Below are 20,166 nucleotides of genomic sequence, written 5' to 3'. Positions count from 1 at the left end.
TAGCATATCTCCACTCCTCATAATCTGGCGTCAACATCACCCTGGCTGCCTCAGCTCTAGTACGAAAAGTTTTCTTCCATGCTCTAACTGCCTCAAAGATGTTTTTCTTATAATTGCTTCCATGGAACACGAACTCAGACGAGTACAATCCAGCAGTGACTGGGACAAATTGAAGGCCATGATATTGCCTTAAAACCAAAAGGGGTGCGTACCCAATTCCTCCCCATAAACCAAGCAACATCACCCAATTATAGTCACCAAATTTATAGAGGAATTCACTTTGTATTTTCCGAGGGGCGTGCCAAACAATATCTTTGTCTTGCATATTTCTAAAGGCATCAATCCACATATCTTTAGTGACTCCTTCTGGCCAATCTTGCTCGAGGAATTCTCTCAAAGGCGAGTAGCTGGTACTAAACCGACGATATGAAATTTTTTCAATTCTCCAAAAATGGCTACGTATCCAGACATATAGTAGATGTGCGCATCCTGAAAATCGACCACCTCCAAGCTTTCGACAAGCATTCAAGGATCGAAAGGTTTCTGCTAAAATCACAGGAGCAGGGTTGATCTTTTTGGGTAACTGTTCGAATAAATCCACAACCGCAGCATCAATATATCCCAAGGTCTTCGGGAAGATGACTAAACCATAAATACCCAGTGCAAAGAGATCAAATCGTATTTTCTCGTCAGGATGACTTTGAATGATTTCTTTAATAGCAGACCAAGAAATACCCTCGCCATCGCCTTTTTGTTTGGTACGGGCAACCACCTATTCTTCACGCACTCCTGCAATTTTCGCTAATTTGATTATGAAGGGTTGGGTTTTGATGGACTTGGAATAAATCCGATTCTCTTGAGCCTCTTCTATGTGCAACAAAGCAATATATTCTTCGATGGTAGGAACCATGTCTTCTTGATTGAAAGTGAAACAGTTGTATCCTGGATTCCAAAATTGAATCAAGGCTCGAAGCAACTCATCATCTATCTCCACATATAACAGATAGGAAATATCCCCATAACACTGGTAAAACTGCAGTTTCTGGCTCGATTCCCATTTTTCCTAAATGTCTGTAAGTCTTGGACATCATTTCTTTTAAGAGAAACAGGAGCATATCCCAATAGATCTGACACATGATCGGCTTACAAACTGTTCCCTTCTTGTTTTTGTAGTGCTTCGGACCACTGTCGTACCTCAGAGTTTTGAACAATTTGACTCGAATACTTTTCGTCCATTACTGAAAGCTTTCCAATTTGACGATTAACTAAAGATCAACACCCTCAATCTTGAATGATGCAATGCAAAGCAAAAATAAAGAAAAATAAAAAATAAAGAAACGAGTTAGTACATGTAATGAGTTAATAAAATTTTGGAAAAATACCTACTCATCATGATAGCTACCCAAACATGTTTTTTTTTTTTTAAAAATAAAAATAAATAAATAAATAGCAATCCTACCCAAACATGCTTTCTAACCCGTAATAACATAAACCTTAAGCCACATAATTTTCTAATTCTTATGCATTTATAAATAAAATTAAATGACAAAGGTTAGAAATCATTTCTCCTTTGTGTACACTTATTTAGGTATCTATGGATAGAGTTTTGGCCTGGTTTTAGACCGGGTGGGTTTCTACGGTTTATTATATGCAGTGTCTTGGTTCTAAGAGTAAAGGTACTCAAATTTTCCTTGATGTTGGTGCCCCCTTGGGCTGCCAAACCCTCGATCCTCACCCATTATAGGCTTAAGCGGAACGAGTTCAATTCGAGGGGGCACATTTCCCTATGCCTGACACGGAGAATAAATCCTCACGAAGACATAGAATATATGAACCCCGAAAGCTACTTGCTAGGTCTGACACGGAGAATAAATTCTCACGAAAACGTCGCTTTCACGCCCACTTAAAAGGAAGAGCTCGAGTATAGAGCTTATGTTATGCAATGCAAGTATCGTGTGTGAGGAGAAATTATCAAACCTTTGATAGACACAAAAACGAACTAAAGCAAATTGAAGACTTTAATATCTGAAAATCGAACAAATGCACACATTAGTATACAAAAATATAAAATAATGATTGAATGGAATTAATGGAATCATAAATTAAATAAAACCAAATTCTCAATTTCTAACTATAGAGACAATATATAATCGATTTAAGGCTTGACTCTCTAAGGTCCCCAGCGGAGTCGCCAAGCTGTCGTAACCGATTTTCGGCGATGCGACGTGTCTCGACTTATTTCGTGAAAAACTGATTTTGTAAAAGAAATGTTTCGGAGTCGCCATCGACCTTTTGAATTAGGTAGTCGAATACCTAAAAATTTTCTTTTAAAAGAGTTTTTTAGGAAAACGTCATTTAAAAGATTTACCGATCTACGTGTAACCAAAAATTCATTTTTTATAATAAAATGGGTTCGGGGGTCGGTTACGTGTGGAGAAGGATAAGCACCCCCACAACGCCCAAAACTGGTACCTATCGATTATATATTATCTCGAAAGAGTAGAAATCTAAGAATTCGAATACATATTTAAGTTACGATTTCATTATTCCGAATTCAACCAAACAATATTGTAGAACAAAAAAAAATTCTAAGGAAAAATGTAAAATATTCTCATATTTCCAATTGAAGAGAAAATACTCCCTAAAATACTTTAGGGCAAATATTTCTCTTTCCAATTGAAATAAAAGGAATATAATAACTTTCCTAAGAATTTAATATTAAAATAATTTTTATTCAACTAAAGAAAGAAATTAAACCCATTAATCCTAATTATATTATTAAAAACAAAGGGATATTCAATAATTTAAAAATGTCGAGACTTGATCTCTAATAAAATTAGCAAATTGTCTCGATAAGTTTAAAATAGTGAATATTTCCTTTTCCCTTCCAAAATTTATTAATTTCAAATGCAATCAATTTTAAAGGTTTTTTCTAGTGGGATATTTGTTTATTTTAAAATATCGGAAAAGGACATCTAGTTATCTTAAGACTGTCCCTTTCGAATATTTTAAAATAAATAAATATTGCCCTTAATCCAATTATGTAATTAGTTAAGTTATGCTAATGAGGCTCTTAAACATACTTTAATGATACAAATAAACAATATACATATGAATTTACTCATTACATGGTGACAAAAATAAATGCATGGTAACCTTAGTATCCTAAACATTAACAAACAAATATCATATCATGATATAAGAAAATAACAAAATAGAAGCACCAGAACTATAATAAAACCATAAATACAGGACTAAAACAGAAAAAACATAAATATCAGTAGCCAAATCTTGAAAGGAAAAAAATATATTTAACAGATGACGAAATTAAAATAATGTAAAATCATGTATCCAATTCGTAAATCAGAAAATAAACAGAAACTAAGGACCAAATCGTGAAATCTGCTAAACTTAAAGAGACCTAATGAACGATTAACACAAAAAAAAATACTAACACGCAGATCATATTAAACAGAAAGGACCAAAAGGATGATTTAACCCTAAACTGGTGACCAAAACGTGAAACACACTAAAGCTATAGGGATCTTAACGTGATTTACCCAAAATTCCTTAAATATCAACATATCACCCCCTTTCAAACTCATCTCTGCCCGATGGCCTTCTAAACCTAAATCTCCTCTTCCTTTCTTCTTCACTCAACGACGGCAACCCCTCACCCTCAAACCCCCGTCGAACAACATCGTCGGCCACCGATTTGGTGGCCATTCTCTCAACTACCCATCAACGACTCGAACCAATGCGTACATACCCTAGGAAAAAGAAAAGGTCGAGCCCTTCCTCTACCCTGGCTGAAAGGTCCAAAACCCCAAAACAAAAAAAAATCACATACGACGGCACCGCTACCTAAACCACTAACCTGACTCTTAACTCCTCTCCGGTGACCCTCCTTTCCCCGAGGAACAAGATAAATGTAAGGTAAACCTTTCTCTACTTCTATTTCATTTTTATTTTATTTTTTTCGAAATAACATAAAACAATTAACGAAACCAGTATTTGAATACCTTTAAAAGCATGACAGATGAAAAGAACTTGTAGTTTTCTTTTTTTCTTTTATTTCTCCAAAAAAAACCGTCCCTCGTTACATTCTGGTTTGATTGGGTTTTATACCCATTACATATGTAAATATAATAAAAATATTTTCTTGTTGGTATATGTGTATTTTGGCAGCACAATATGGGCAAGAAATGAGACTGCTTGGTGGAGGATGGGCAACAGTCCCGGTTTGTGTGTTCGTGGAATAACAGGGCACGGGTGATGGGGAAATGAGCATGCTGGCCGACAAGTTATGGGCTTCCTTGGGAAACACAAACTGCTGTTGGGTGTGCTTTATGCGTGAGTCTTCTGCTAGGGAGCTACAACCAGGTATGGGAACAAGTTGGAAATGTTTCACGTGGGGGCTTGGGTGAGAGTTTAGTGGGGCATGGGTTTGAATAAAAAATGGGGTGCTCACAGAGACTTTTCTGGTGGAAAGCCAAACATTTGAATGTTGTTGGTAGAACAACGCTCGTGAAATCGATAACGTCAACAATTCCTACTTATATTATGTTGGCATTTCGTTTACCTGTAAGATTTGCTTATAGCTTTGAGAAGGTGAACCGAAGATTCTTGTGAGGTGGTAATGATGAAAAGCATGCACCTCACCTGGTCTCTTGGAATGTCGTTTGCTGTGAAGCATGGGGACAGCAGTGCTTCCCACGTTTCAGTACCCGATACGTCCCTGACACGGGGTGTAACACCCTTAACCCGTACCCGAGCCGGATACGAATCTGAGGTGTCATATTAACTTTTCAAAACATATGTAATTAACGAATAAGAACAATTTAAAATTTTTGATCAAGATAAAAAAATCAACCTTAACTTAAATAAGATAAACATTTCACATTCATATTTACATAAAAGCTTTGATAGTTTACATAAATACAAAATATATGAGTTTACAAAATCGATCAGAGCATTTCAAATTAAACGTATAATACAAGCCAACAGTTTACAAAATTAATGCAAAAACCTACATTTAATTTGTCCCGATCTGATCTTCAAGTGGTATACTAACCTCAACCACTCTTCCGCTTTCTTCAAACCTACCCATGAGGAAATCATACACTAAATCGATGACTTAGTGAGGCAAATACTAATAGTGCTAACTTATTAAACGAAGTCTTTATTGTTTTTTATCAAAGCATTTTATAAAGCATTTCAACTTATTTTCCATATCTAAAAATGTATATTGATGTATATTATTCACTTTGTTTAGCTTCGTTTCAAATGTCCAATGTATACTACTAAGAACTCTAGGTATTTGAGTACACTGAGGTTGTGCACTAATGCTGTCACCACAACTCGTAATTTGCACCGAAGTGCCACATAATTATCCCGAAGGACCACATAAAACCCTCGACTCTTGGCATGCCAACTATACCTCTAATCCTCATACATATACCTTGCGCTTTTAACCACATAATTTTTTATCATTCCTTATTCAAAGTGTATCTGGTTCACATAGGCATTTTCACATCTCATATCCTTGTATTCACATAGTCACAGTTCACATTTCAAATTTTCATAGTTATGCATTCATAAAAATCAAAGCATAGTTTAAATAATATAATTTACATCAAACATTGTAATATATAATATAAAATAATTTAAAAGGTTTTCGATTGAAAACTTGGAGGTTGGTTTATCGCAAGCCGCCCTCGAATCTAATATAAAACCAATGAGTTGGACTCAATTTTGCCTCACTGAAGTTCTAAGCAAAATCCTTAACCCTTTCGAATCGGTACTTAATATGTCGAGCTGACTGGAAGTTGATTACGTTCAATCATAACACAAAACCATTGAAAATCAATATCGTTCTTTGAATCTATTATATCAAATCAGAATAACTTATGATGAAAGAAACCCTAACTTTTCGTTCATGCCTAGAAGTATCGATACTACCTCTACAGTATCGATACTTACCTTCAAGGTTATCGATACCTCCTTAAAGTACCAATACCATTTTGACATTTTGAAATTGATCTTAAAAAAATGGTATTGATACCATTCCTCTGGTATCGATACTCCCATCTCAGTATCGATACCCTCTTCAACTGGTATCGATATTACCCTTAAGAAATACATAGATTTATCCCATGAAGTATCGGTATTGTTCTAACGGTACCGATACTCGAAGCTCAGAAAGACTATTTTCACTTCGAAAATAAACCAATATCCTCCTAAATCTCTTATATTCATCACACCTTAAACCTTTAAACTCACCCTTATACTTCCAAACTAACTTATCCTCATTTACTACTCCCTAACATACAAAATCTCACTAAAACAATTACATCTAAAAATCATACCATTTTTTCAACCAAGGTCTTAATCATTTCTAATACTCCTAACCCTTTAGTTAGCTCATTGACAAGTCAAATATCTCAACAAAACTTCAAAAACTACTTCATATTAAAATTTCATTTCAAAACCCATTTTACAAATTCCTTTCAAATTCACTTATCTTGTTGTTATACTCCTCTACAAGTCTTCCTTAAGGATATATAATACCCAAGCTTTCATTAACAAACCAAAAATTGAAGAACCCAACAACTATTACAAAACTTACCTTTGATGGAGATAACGATAAGAGAAAAAAGGATAGAAATACAAGCTTCCAGATACTCTTCTTATCCAAACACTTATGTTAAATATCTCTCCCTAAATGGATTTTTAATTCACTCCATCAAAAGACTACTTTGCCCTTCATGTCTTCCATCTTTGCTAAAAACCTGAATAAAATTTCCAAAATTAATCCTTAAACTTTTCAACTTAATACGATTTAACTACTAATTTTCCTTTCTTACCTTTTTGGTCATTGATCTGATGTTTGGGATGTTACACGGGGACGGTTGGGGTACGTATCAGGGACGTGACACATAGCAGGGTATGGCTGAATGAATTCGGGGACGTCATGTGACTATCACATGTGTCCCTAAGGGTAATTTTGGTTGACAGGCACCTACGAAAGCTTGCTCCTGAAGCGTGGATGGCATAGCCAGTAGAGACCGAATAGAACAACTACCAGTTGGAATGGAGTAACATAAAGGAACACTGCCTAGATCAATTTACAATCCCAAAGTTAAACCCTTTCACTTCACTATCCAATCCCCTCAAAACCCAAACTTTAACCAATGAAAAAAAAAACCCACTTTTCCCCCACCTTTTCTAAAGAACTCGTCTTAGATCCAATCCCTATTCCATTTCTTACGAAAAATGGTCCTTCAATATGGATCCTCCATTGATCAACGACTCATCATTTTCAATTGCAAATCCTTCAGCTTATAGCCTTACTGAGATTTGGCCTTTCTCGATCAATCCTGGCTCTGACCCGATTATTGTAACCGGACGTGGGTTGGGGCTCTGAATGGGTAGCCTAGGTGGGTTTGGAGAGACTTCGAGTCTTCGAGACAAGTTCATGGAAGAATCTACTGTGACTGAGCAGAGTGCTGGGTGTGGAGGTAGGAGAAAAAGGAAGGTATTGAGCTCTTAAGATGAGTCTTCTACTACTAGTGCAAATGAATTGGTGGGCTTTTATTATAAATTCATATTTTATGTGTGGCTTATGTTTATATTACAGGCCACATTGGGCTTGAGATGCATGAACACATAATTGTCTAAAAGGTTATTTGTAACTTATAGGAAGATGTTTCTATTTGTTTATGGTTTATTTATGGAGAGCGAGTTGATCTCGAAATATGTCAACAATGTTTGATTTATGTTGTTTAATATTATTTTAGACTTAATTTATTGTTTAAGTTTTTAGATTGATACTTTAATATTGTGATTTACTAATGTATTTTATTTTCTAATTTTCTATGAAGTATTGTTTTTATTTATGATTTTTTACATCTATTTATAATTAAAAAAAATTATATGTCGTACCATTGTTGTCTCTGTACCCTATAATTTTAGAAATTATCGTTTTCCGTATCAGTCCCCTATCCGTATCAATGCAACATACGTCGTTTGTAGGCCAAATTGGGATGGAGGCTTGGGGGTTCGTAAAATGGAAACCTAACTACGTTTTCCTTAAAAAAAAAGCTATCTGCCGGTTTCTTCATCAACCGGATAATCTTTGGGTGAGATCTCTCAAGTCCACTTGTGGTGTTAGCGGTGACCTCCTTGTTTACGCCTGCACTCTCTTCTTGGTCTCACACTTGGATAATTGGTTGGGAAGACCTATTTACCAATACCTAGATATCTCGAGTTCTCTTGTGGAGGAGTCAATTAGAGTCTGTAATTTTATTACATCATATAGAAAATGAGACCTGAAGAAGATCTCTGCCCAGTTTCCCATGGATGTGGCAAACCATGTTATAGGATATCCTATTCCTTGTTTTTCAACCATGTAAGATTCATATATCTGGTACCATTCTGCTAATGGGGAGTTTAGTACTCGATCAGCTTATCTGGTTATTTAATAAAGATCGTGAAGAGGCAGAGAGGTCTTTCGCTTGGATTTGGAAGCTTCCTATTTCCCCTAGATGGCAATTTTTTTGTGTGGTTTGCTTTGAGAGGTCGTTTACTCACGAATACTCGAAGAGCTTATTAGAGTCGGAATATTTCGCCTGAGTGCATTGCGTGCGAAAGTGCTGTGGAAGATTTAAGCCATATTCTAAGGGAGTGTTCCATGGCTCATAAAATATGGGGCCATTGTTTTAGAAATCCATTCTTTGATTTTTTTTTTTTTTTTTTTGCATAGGATTTAAAGAGCTGGTTGTGAGATAACCTTGATACCTCTAAGCATTCTCAAGAGGCTGTTACGTGTTTTGTAGCAGTGATATGGAGACTTTGGACAGTCCAATGTAAAAAAAAAAAAAATCTTTGAACGAAGTGATACCATGGTTTTCAGAACCGGTCATGCTACTGGTTCACTGGTTCAACCGGTCGAATCGGTCCTACCAGTCGAAAGAACCGGACGACATCATAATTATTTAAAAAATTAAATAAAAATACCAAAAATATTTAATAAAAAATAATTTTTTATATCACAAGTCATATTCAAAGCAAGTCATAACATATATAAGTTAAAAACTATAAAATCAAGTGAAACAAAATGATTCAAATTAACTACAACATAATATTTAAGGTAAAACATATTAAATAATAAATATAATTATATAACTATAATTAAAAAATAAATTTGGGGTTAAAAAAATCATAACAAAATGATATTGTTTGGTTTAATTTAATTTTTTTTAAAAACAATACCATATAGATAAGAAACATAAAAGAACATTCCAAAAGTCTAAAGAGTAAAAATATGAGAACAAAACAATCTCACATTGCTAAGAAACATAGAAGCGCATCACAACTAACTTCTATAAATAATAGAGGTAATTTGACATTCAAAATCATGGAGCCTTTTGGTGAGCATTGAGTGAACTATTCTTTCACTTCAATCAAACTCGAATTTTAGGCTTCAATCGAGCTTCTAATTTTTTTTGAGTTCAAGCTTCAATATTATATTTCGATTTGAGTTGAACTTGATAATTTTTAGCTTGTGAGTTTGAGTTAAGTTGAGCTTACTTTTAAAGTTTTCAAGTTCGAGTCGAGCTCAGCAATACTCGAGTTCGACTTGGCTCGTTTAACAAACGACGTTGTTTGGTTTATTTTAAAAAAAAAAAAAAATCTCGATTTTTTCCAGTTTTCAGCCGGTCCGGTTCGAACGATTCAGTGATTCTGGCCGGTTCACTAATAGGGGTTCAACCGGTTTAGATTGAACCGGACTAAGCAACGGTTTCCGATTGAATCGGTTGAACCGGCCGATCCGGTCCGATTTTCAAAATAGAGAGTGATACGAAGGTTGATGATTTGGTCTCTGGCGTAACATTGTGACTATCACAAAGGACATTTTGATGGCATACAAGAAGGCTGAGCGAGTGTCGAACCGTCAATTTCTTGTGGCTCGGAGAGCTCCCAAAGATGGTATAATCAAATTAAATACAGATGGTGCCAGTAAGGGCAATCCAGGTGTGTCCGGAGCAGGTGGTGTTTTCGAAGTAATACAGGTGCTTAGGTTTTGGCTTTCTCGACTCATTCAGGGGTTTGTTCGAGTGTAGCGACTTAGCTTAATGATACCCGGCTCAGGTTGTCTATTGCTTGGGAGTATGAATTTCTCAAGATTAATATATAAATAAATTAAATCTAAGTATAAACATTTAGTTGAATTGAATTTTCTCAAGGTCAGAGTTCGGCATGCCTAGTCATGGCTTGTTTCACTATTAATACATTAAAAAACTAAAATTGTTTTAATTTCATAATTAAATTTAAATAAAAATATTTTAAATTGAATTTGAGTCAAACGGACTTGATAGGCAATGCAAAGGTCTTTGTCTAGCTCTGACATGTGGACAAAACAACTTGAAATCCTAATTAAAATTTAATTTTAAAATATTTTAATATAATTATAAAAAAATTAAAATTTCATTATTATATAATTAAAATAGAGGAAAGTGAATAAAATAAGTAGAAAGCACATATAAATAATATCAGGGATATAACTATATTTTTATCAAATTTTTATTGAGTAAATATATTTACTGATAGCAACACCCAACCATAGAGAATTTCATTTCATTTTGTTTTTTTTCGTAAGGTATATCCATATGTGGTCGTTAATTTTGTGTAGCTTATTGTAGGGAATATAGAGACAACTAGCTGTTGTTTTCCCAATTCTATATATTCCCTTGATCAAATGAAGAAAAAAAAACAAGAACAAAACCAAAAATACCTTAAAATAAAATTGAATAAAAAAAAAGGATTGGTGCTGGTGGCTTTGAATTTTGGTTTTTCGATAATTTTAAAAAGAATGTTCTCACTTTATTTCAAAAATTATTTTTAGGTTGAAACCCACTCCTGATCGTATCTGATTTAAATATAAAAATTATTTTTTATTAAATAAAATAATATTATTATAAGTATTCTTGAATATATAATGGATATTGATAATATTATATCATATCAGACATTTTCACTCTAAATACATATACTATCCTACCCTTAAAAAATTGACCCAAATTCAAAATTTTAAAATAAAAAATATATTCTAATTGAATTGGATATTGATTTCTAAAATTTATAGTTTACATGAGTAATTCTTTTCATCATTTAGTTACTCATGTATGAAATGATGAATGCCATTTAATTGATTTAAATCAACAAAATTCTATAAAATAGATAATATTTGAAGCTATGAGCAGCAAATTATATGAGAAAACAAATTTGGTAATCTTTTACAAAGTAGTACAAACTTTTAGGTAAAAAGTTGGATGAATAAGAAGATCCATTGTTATAATAATGGTGAAAGTAAGAGGTTGAGAATGACAATATATAGAAAATGAGAGTGGATGCTACGTACAACCACCCTTTTGGGAAGTTATATATTGTGACATATTTAATATACAGTTAAAAAAATACGTTACAGTTTTGTTATTATTTTTTAATAAGATCAGTAAAAAATTAAAATATTATTATTTCTACTTAAAACATTAATAATTTTAACAATTCCGATAAAATGCCTAATAATAAAAAAATCGATACAAAAAAAATAACAAAACCGGTAATGTTTTATTGGATATGTTAATAAAACGGTAAAATTTCAAATAATAACAAAACCGATAAAAATAATAATATTTTCAGTAATTTTTTACCGATTTTATTTTAAAAAATAATAACAAAACCAATAATATTTTTTTATTCATATATTAAAATTATCGTACATAATCATTTACCATACATTTCTTATTATTGGAGGGTTGACCTTTGTTAATAATGGCAAAAAGAGAGGGGGCAATGATGTGTCCAGTAAGCTTTGCCACACTTACAAATAATTATTTTATTTTTGTTCACAATTGTTTTTATATTAGACAATTTTAATATACGATTAAAGAAAAATATTATTAGAAATATTATTTTTTTAATATTTTCGATAAAAAATTACTTAAAATTTTATTTTATATCTAAAACATTAATATTTTTTTAACATTTGCGGTAAAGTGTCTAATATTAACATTTTTGATAGAAAAAATAATATTTAGAGTAACGTTTTACCGGATATGTTAACAAATTCGGTATAACATCTAATAATAATATTTCTGATATAAATAATAATATTTTTTATAATATCTTTTATTACCCATATACTAAGCTGTTGTACGTAAAATTTTTTGAGAAGATTGTCACTTATTTTCTAATCTTTGTTCTTAAGATTTTGGCATTGATAAAGCGTGATTTGATTTATGGAGGCCCGTTCTTGTCATTTTTTTATCAGATCTATTAGCATAAAATATTAGCAGTAGGTAGCGATAGTTGGTTATTCATGCAAGTTAACGTGAAGAGTGGGCCATCTAGAGATGTGTTCATTTTAGCTGATTTTGGTAGGCGTAACAGTTGTAGTTGGTTAGGCCGTTGAGTAGTTGTTACAGCTGTGCTTAGCTGATTGGTTGCCTTGTATATAAAATCTTCTATTGTAGCCTTAATTTGAGAGCAAGTGAATAAAATATAGAAGTTTTAATAAAGGTTTTTTTAAAACCAACATGGTATCGAGAGCCTTTGGGGATCCTGGTTTTTCTTAAAAACCTGTTATGGAAACAACAGGTTTTACTTACAGTTCCAAGTCACCGCCTGGAGAAGCTTCTCACTGGGGAGGTCCGAGCGCCGTGTGCCACGGTTGCTCGCGAAGATGGAACGGTTGTTCCTAATGATGAATATGAAGTTTTCATGGCTCAAGATAATGCCCAAACGTCATGGATCTTATCGACGGTGAGTGCATCTCTTCTTCCTCATCTGGTGGGCGCGAAAACAGCGGTCGAGATCTGGACAAAAATTTCACAGTTTTCGCCAGCAAATCGCCGACGACCATCATGAATTTACACTACAAACTGAAACTCGTAAAGAAATGTGATTTGAATATGTGTTAGTAAATTTCTCGTGTCAAAGAGATTGTCGATGCTCTTGCTGCCTGTGGAGCTCCGATCTCGGAGTCTGAGCATGTCGTGACATTGTTGACTGGTTTACCGGTTGATACTGACCATTTGTAGCTGTCACGACGACAAGCAGATAATTGTTTTCTCGTGAAAATGTTGTTTCGGTCTTGCTGGATGCTGAAACACAGTATCGTAACTTTGCGCACGTTGATAGTTTTCAACTAACTGCTAACGTGGCGAAGTTATCGGTCAACAGTCTTGCTGGGGTTTATGGGTCACAGATCAATTTTCCTGGTTCGTCTTCTATGGTGCATTCGTCGCCTCCTCATGCTTTGTGTCGAAACGATCTTTTCCGACGAAAATAAGTGTTGTTATTTTCTAAATCTTGTTTCGAAAAAGTCTGCGTTTTTCTTCTTACATGAGCTAAAACACAATTTAAGGAGTCGACACCAATCATTGATCAGGGTGTGATTGGTCACCAAAAACACTTGGTTATTTTAATAAAATTTATTAAAACAACACAAAAGGGTCTGCTTACCAAAAAATGAGTTCGGGAGTCGATTACGTGTAGGGAAGGATTAGCACCCCACAATGCCCAAAATGGGTACCTTTGTTTATTAATAAATTGTCTTTGCAGTAAAATTTACAAATCTGAATTTAATTTAATTTATTATCCCTCCAACAAATATATCAGGTATTATTTTATACCAATAATCATTTAAAATACATTTCTAATAAGTTAAAAAATATTTTTGTGATTCATTGTATAAAATAATATAACCGAATATATATAATAAATTTAATGATTAAATCATAAAAATATCAAATTCAAACTTACTATTGTAACTACTTAATATTTTAAGCACTACAATTGTAAATAATCCTATAATATTATTTAAAATTAAAATATTAAAATTGGGATTAAATTATAAAATAATAAAACTTATGGCCCTAAACAAAAATATCATGAAATATAGGTACTAACAGTGTAATTTATCCTAATTAATATTCAGAGTAAAATATAAATTATTAAAACAATAGAGACTAAATCTAATATTTACCCTAAATATATATAAACATAATTAAGTGACTATAACATAATAAAATAAAATTTGAAAACCAAATTAATATGCACAGAAATCAATTTTAGTGATTAGTTTGCAAAGATTACAACATATAGGAACTACAGACGTAATTTACCCACGCTCAAATTACACAGAAGCTCCTCCCTTAAACGACATCGTTTTAAGGAGAGTATAAATACCCCTTAAACCAGCCTTTAAGGCCATTTCTCTCATTTCCTCTTCTCTACTTCTCTCTAGATTTCCCTCACCGGAGGGATCGATGAGGGAAATCGATCACCAGCCAGCCACCATATTCCATTGCCGAAAGCCACCACCGACCAGCATCGACGGATGTAGGACTTTACAAAAATACACTGAAATGATCCATTTTTACCCTAAAACCAAATACGGCCTATATTATTCCTAAAAACCTATCATACGCAGTAGATCTAGGTTTTTTACCTTCGATGTTTCAGTTCTCCAATGATGCGTGGATGCTCTGAAGGTCGTGGGTAAGTTTTCTCTCATTTATTTCTGCTTTCGAATACTAGTTGTTGTGGATCGTTGTGTTTGTCTCTATTTTCGTAGCTTTTTCTCTCTGTTTCCGTCTTTCTATCTCTGTCCCTTTTGCTCTTACAGGTTCGACCTTTTTATAGGCCCCTTGGTACACCGTTCTTAATGATGAACCCTTGGTGAGTCACCAGAGCTATGGTGGTGACACACCATAGGGTCGTTAGGTGTACGATTAATTTACTGGGTGCATTAAATACACACATATCTTCTTCGATCTTGGCCGATGGTCTTCAACGACGGTATCTATATGACGATGGCTGAGTGGAACACCTGGCAGTGGCGGAAAAGGGCTCATCATTGAATTGAGGAGGCGGCCAAAATAGGCCTAGGGTTGTAATGAAACCCTAGGGTTTCTTTTGACATCATCTGGGCCTCCATTTCTATTTTGATCAGACAGTGGTGATGAGGAGTCGGCTGGAGCTGAGATGTAGAAAACCTAGTAGAAACCCTAAATGGGTTTAAGACTTTGGGTCTATTTTTTGGTATGGATCTGCTTCTGGGCCTGGATCAGCTTTGGGTCTAGGCCTGGCTCGGGTTGAACTTGTAAAATGGGGCCTTGAGTTTTGTTGTCAATTGGGCCTCCAGACTTGTAATTGGGCCTCTAGACTTATTATATTATTTGTAATAATAATAATAATAATAATAATAATAATATAATATTATTTATAAATAAGTAAACTCTGACGAAAATGAATGTCGACAGTTGCCCCTCTTTGCTTATTTTTGTGTTAACAATAATAGAGCAAGGACAAAAAAACAAATTTTGTCCAGTTGACTTCTCTTTACTAGGAAATCAAAGATTGACTTCTTTTTACTAAGAAGTTAATAAAAAGTAAAAAAATCCTTCCCGAAGGTCTTACAGATGGCCCAAAGGACTTAACATATTGCTCGAAAGACTAACAAATGACCTGAAGGATTTAGATATTATTGAGAAATAGTTTACTAGGTAAGAAACTTTGAAAATCTCTTTCTTACTTTTCAAAAAAAATCATTTTCTGAACATTAAATGAGAAACTTTGGTAATTGCTTTATCATTTTCATGTGAAAATCATGTGTAAACATCCTACCCGAAGGTCTTACGGATGGCATGAAAGACTTATCACCTTGCTTGAAAGACTTATAGATGACCCTAAGGATTTAAAAATCATTAGGAAATAGTTTACTAGGTAAGAAACTTTGAAAGTCGCTTTCTTACTTTTCAAAAATTTCATTTTCTCAAAACATTAAATGAGAAACTTTGGTAATCGCTTTCTCATTTTCATGTGAAAATCATGTGTAAAGATCCTACCCGAATGTCTTACGGATGACTCGAAGGATTTAACATCTTGCTTGAAAGACTTACAGATGACCCGAAAGATTTAAGCATCATGCTCGAAAGACTTACTGATGAACCTAAGGATTTAAACATCATTGGGAAATAGTTTACTAGGTAAGAAACTTTGGAAATCGCTTTCTTACTTTTCAACAATTTCATTTTCAAAAAAGATTAAATGAGAAACTTTGGAAATCATTTTTTCATTTTTCGAAACAACTTGATGGTTGGGTAACATGCCCCATTTCAAAATAATGTTTCCTTTGTAGATTGCGATCATCTATTCTTCAGGTCTCTCTTCTCCTAACGTGATTCCTGCACTTGAGATTTGAATTCTACCTCTCTCTTGTAGGGTATCATGAATCTTTTTTATATGAATATATGTAAAAACCATGTGTATACTAATGCAATCAAATGTATCAATGTAATGCATTTTCTTTTATGAAAATGATGTTCTTATGAATGCATAAATGTTAATTCAATCTTTATTTGACTCCAAAGTGGTGAACTCAATCTTCTTCCACTTGCTTATTCTTTTCCAGGGTTTACTTCACATATCATTGTATCAACTTTAAGCTTGCATTTTGAAGAATCCTCTTATCAACTTGTATCTTTGTGTCTTCTTTGTCTCCATATGCATTAAAGTCTCAGAAGAAATGTTTCATTTATGGGACTCTTGCCACATTTAGAATTATGACCTTGTTGCCCCCATTTTTTCCTTGATAAAACCGACTTTCATCGCCTGAACTTGTGTAAAAATCCAATAAAGTTTTCATGTTTGAAAAAAGAATCTACCATCTTTGGAGAATGTAGATGTAAATATGTCAAACTCAGCAGAGATTAATTAGGAGAGCAGTCTGTTCTAATTTGACTCTTAAAATACATCACAATGAGGATCTATCCTAATTCCTTTCATGTTTCCACATCTGATTGGATCTCTAACAAGGCTATTTGTATCACATCGTGCCAAGAAGTTTAACAACAACCATTCGTTCAGCATTAGTTGGTTCCACTAGTTTCTTACTATTAAAAATCCAACTCCCCTTTCTGTATAAATAAATTTTCACCATTTCTTGCTTTTATCCTTGAAGTTGTAGAAGACTACCTTCATCTTGGGTCAAAAAAATGGAAACTTAAATATGATCGCAACATTGGTTCGACACCATAATTATTGGTTCATAAACATTTGACAACACATTTATCCTTTCTTGTAGCTTCTGTCTAGATTTTTCAACCAGAGAAACTCTTTGCATGATGTTCAGAGCTTTTGTATGGCGTTACAAGGTATCAAACACAAGCGTCTCCCACTCCTATAAATTAGAAATTAACGATTGTTAACATAGTTAATAAGTTAGCTGTTATAATAACTAGTAATTTACAACTGACTAGACGAATAAATAGACCAGTAAATCCGACCAAGTTCAAGAATTAATATCAAACTGAAAATAATCAAATTAATCACCCGAAATTATGATAACACAAATGAAATTATGATAATTAACACCAATAATTTTGGTAAAGCAACTATGAAAATAATTTGTTGCAAAATTCTAAATGCCTATAAATAACAAGTTCTTTTTTCTTTCAAAATAATCACACGTTTTCTCTTCTTTTATGGCGCAATCATTATGGTTTTGGTACTTTTTTGCATAAATTTGTAGTCGTTTTGGTTCTCGCACAAAAACCATAATGACATTTATTTTCTGATTGGTTTGTTAGTAGTCACTTATAGTCAGATCCCCTATTTTGGTAAAAGGTTGTTTGTCGATCTAATCAATATTGTGTAGCAAAGCATGCTGTCGGATAGTTTGGTTCGCTCTCCACCCCTTTATCTCTTTGTTAAGTGTCTCATTCAATAGAGACAATAAGTTTTTATGAAGGTTATTGCGTTTTGATTTAGTCGTCATTCTCAATGGAATGTTTTATTTTTCTTCGTATCTTTAAGTTTAATATTTTACTTTTGTATGAGTATTTGGAGATCCAAAGTTTCCTCTATATTTTAATTAGTTATAATTTTAATTCCTTCCATTTTTAATAAAATTCAGTTGTCATTGTTAAAAAACATATTAAGAAAAATTATTATGAATTCTAAAAAAAATAGAGCATGTGCGTGTTCGAGGGCCTTGCCTTCTACCATTTGATAAGGAAATGAATAAGTGGAATAACAAATACCATTCCAAAGGGCTTTTCCTTCCCAACGTGGGACCTATATGCTCTAAACCCTTGATCGGGTTGGAGTTACTCTTGAGGATCTGTCATAGTTGGTTGTATGAGTTTGACGTGTGTTCCATGTTCATTGCACCTGTCGACAGTCGTTTTCGTCCGAATTTGGTTTCAATATAATTATATTATTATATTATAATTACGTTATTAGTATATTATATTATATTATTATAACTAATTATAATTTTATTACAGGCCCAAATGGAAAATAACTACAACCCGAAGGCCTAATTACAAGCAAAACCTTGAACCCATGTTACAACCAGACCTAGTGCACATCCAAACCCGGTGCAGACCCAGATTCGATCCAAACAGCCCAGTAGGCCCAAGGAGAAAACCCCAAATACTGCTAGGGTTTTCACACAAGGCTCCAAATTCGCACAGATCCTAGCCATTCGATCCAGAGACAGATCTAATGGTCACCAGCACAACCATCAAAACCCTAGGGTACTCATTGTAACCCTAAGGCTATTCCGGCACCGCTATAGTGGTATGATACCTCCACCACTGAATGCTTCAACCAGTGCATGCCACGATGCTGCCATATCCTCTCTAGATCAAAGCAATCTGAGTACATTAAATGCATTCAGCCTCTCCACCACACAACTCCCACCCCTAGGGTGAGTCACCACCATAGCTCCGATGACTCACTAGGGTTTACCCTTTTAACCGGTCCAAGGAATGAGTCGAAGAACCCTATAAATAAGGTAAACCTACAAACAAGAAAGGGGCAGAGAGAAAAAAGAACGAAGCAACCACCCCAATACACATCAATCAAATTACCAAAATATTAAGAGAAGAAAGAGGAAGAAGCATTATCTTCGTCGGAAAACCCAAGAGTCACCGGAGAAGTTGAACTTCGAAGGTATATTTTCTTAGATTTCTATGATTTAAGGCTTTTAGGGTAAAGGGTCGTCAGATTTGGCTTTAGGAAGAGAGGAGATTTAATTTGGTATATTCGGGTAAATTTTGGCCACCACTCAAGTGTCGGTGTCGACATACGGTGGTCGACGGTTGCCAGATTCTCTCCGGCGAGGGTATCCTATAGAGGAACGAGAGCTTCTCTCTCTAAGAGAGAGAAGCAATTTGATGAAATGAGGCCTGAAGTCTCTTTAAACTGGTTTAGGGTCTATATATACCCTCCCCTAACGGTGTCGTTTTGGGGAGGACTGTCGGTGCAATTTTAGAAATAGAAAAATACCGCCCGAGGTCCTTGTAATTATTGTAATCATTTTATTTAGTACCTAAAAGCATGTTTTTGTACATTCTGATTCAGTTTTCAAGTATTATTTATTTTTATTTTAGTCATTAAATATATATATGCACTTATATTTAGCATAAATGACACGTCTAGTCCCTTAAATATTAATAAATTTTACTTTAGTCCCGTATTAGTAAATTAGGGTAAATTACATAATTAATACATAATTTTAGTATTATTTCGAATTAGGTTAATTAATTTTAATATTTTATGTTTTAATTATTATTATATGATTAATTATTATTAGTATTTATACTTTTGGATTATTATTATACATAATTTATAAGTTAATATGTATAGTTTTAATATCAAATATTATAATAGGATTGGTAATATTTATGTTAAATATTATTTAGTAATTATTTATATTAAGTTATTTGTAAATTTAAAATTAAATACAAATTTGTTAATTTATTGCAAAGACTCTAATTAATAAATACCGGTACCAATTTTGGGCGTTGTGGGGGTGCTAATCTTCCCCATACGTAACCTACTCCCAAACTCATTTTTCTGGTAAGCAAACTCGAGTTGTATTATTTTAATATTATTCTTAGGAATTTTATTAAAATAATATGACATTTTGGTGACCAATCTCACCAAATTAAAAGATTGGTGGTGACTCTACAACTTGGTGTTTCATCTGATTCAATGAGGATAAACACTTACTTTTTTCAAGACTAGTTACACTCTTTGAAGTGTATTATTTGCACTCTCTGTCGCCGGGCAGAGAAACGTCTCGACAGC

Source organism: Hibiscus syriacus, unplaced genomic scaffold, assembly GCF_006381635.1.
Source record: "Hibiscus syriacus cultivar Baekdansim isolate YM2019G1 unplaced genomic scaffold, ASM638163v2 tig00004630_pilon, whole genome shotgun sequence".
In the NCBI taxonomy this organism is placed as follows: Eukaryota; Viridiplantae; Streptophyta; class Magnoliopsida; order Malvales; family Malvaceae; genus Hibiscus; species Hibiscus syriacus.
Note: the sequence above shows the minus strand (reverse complement) of the source record.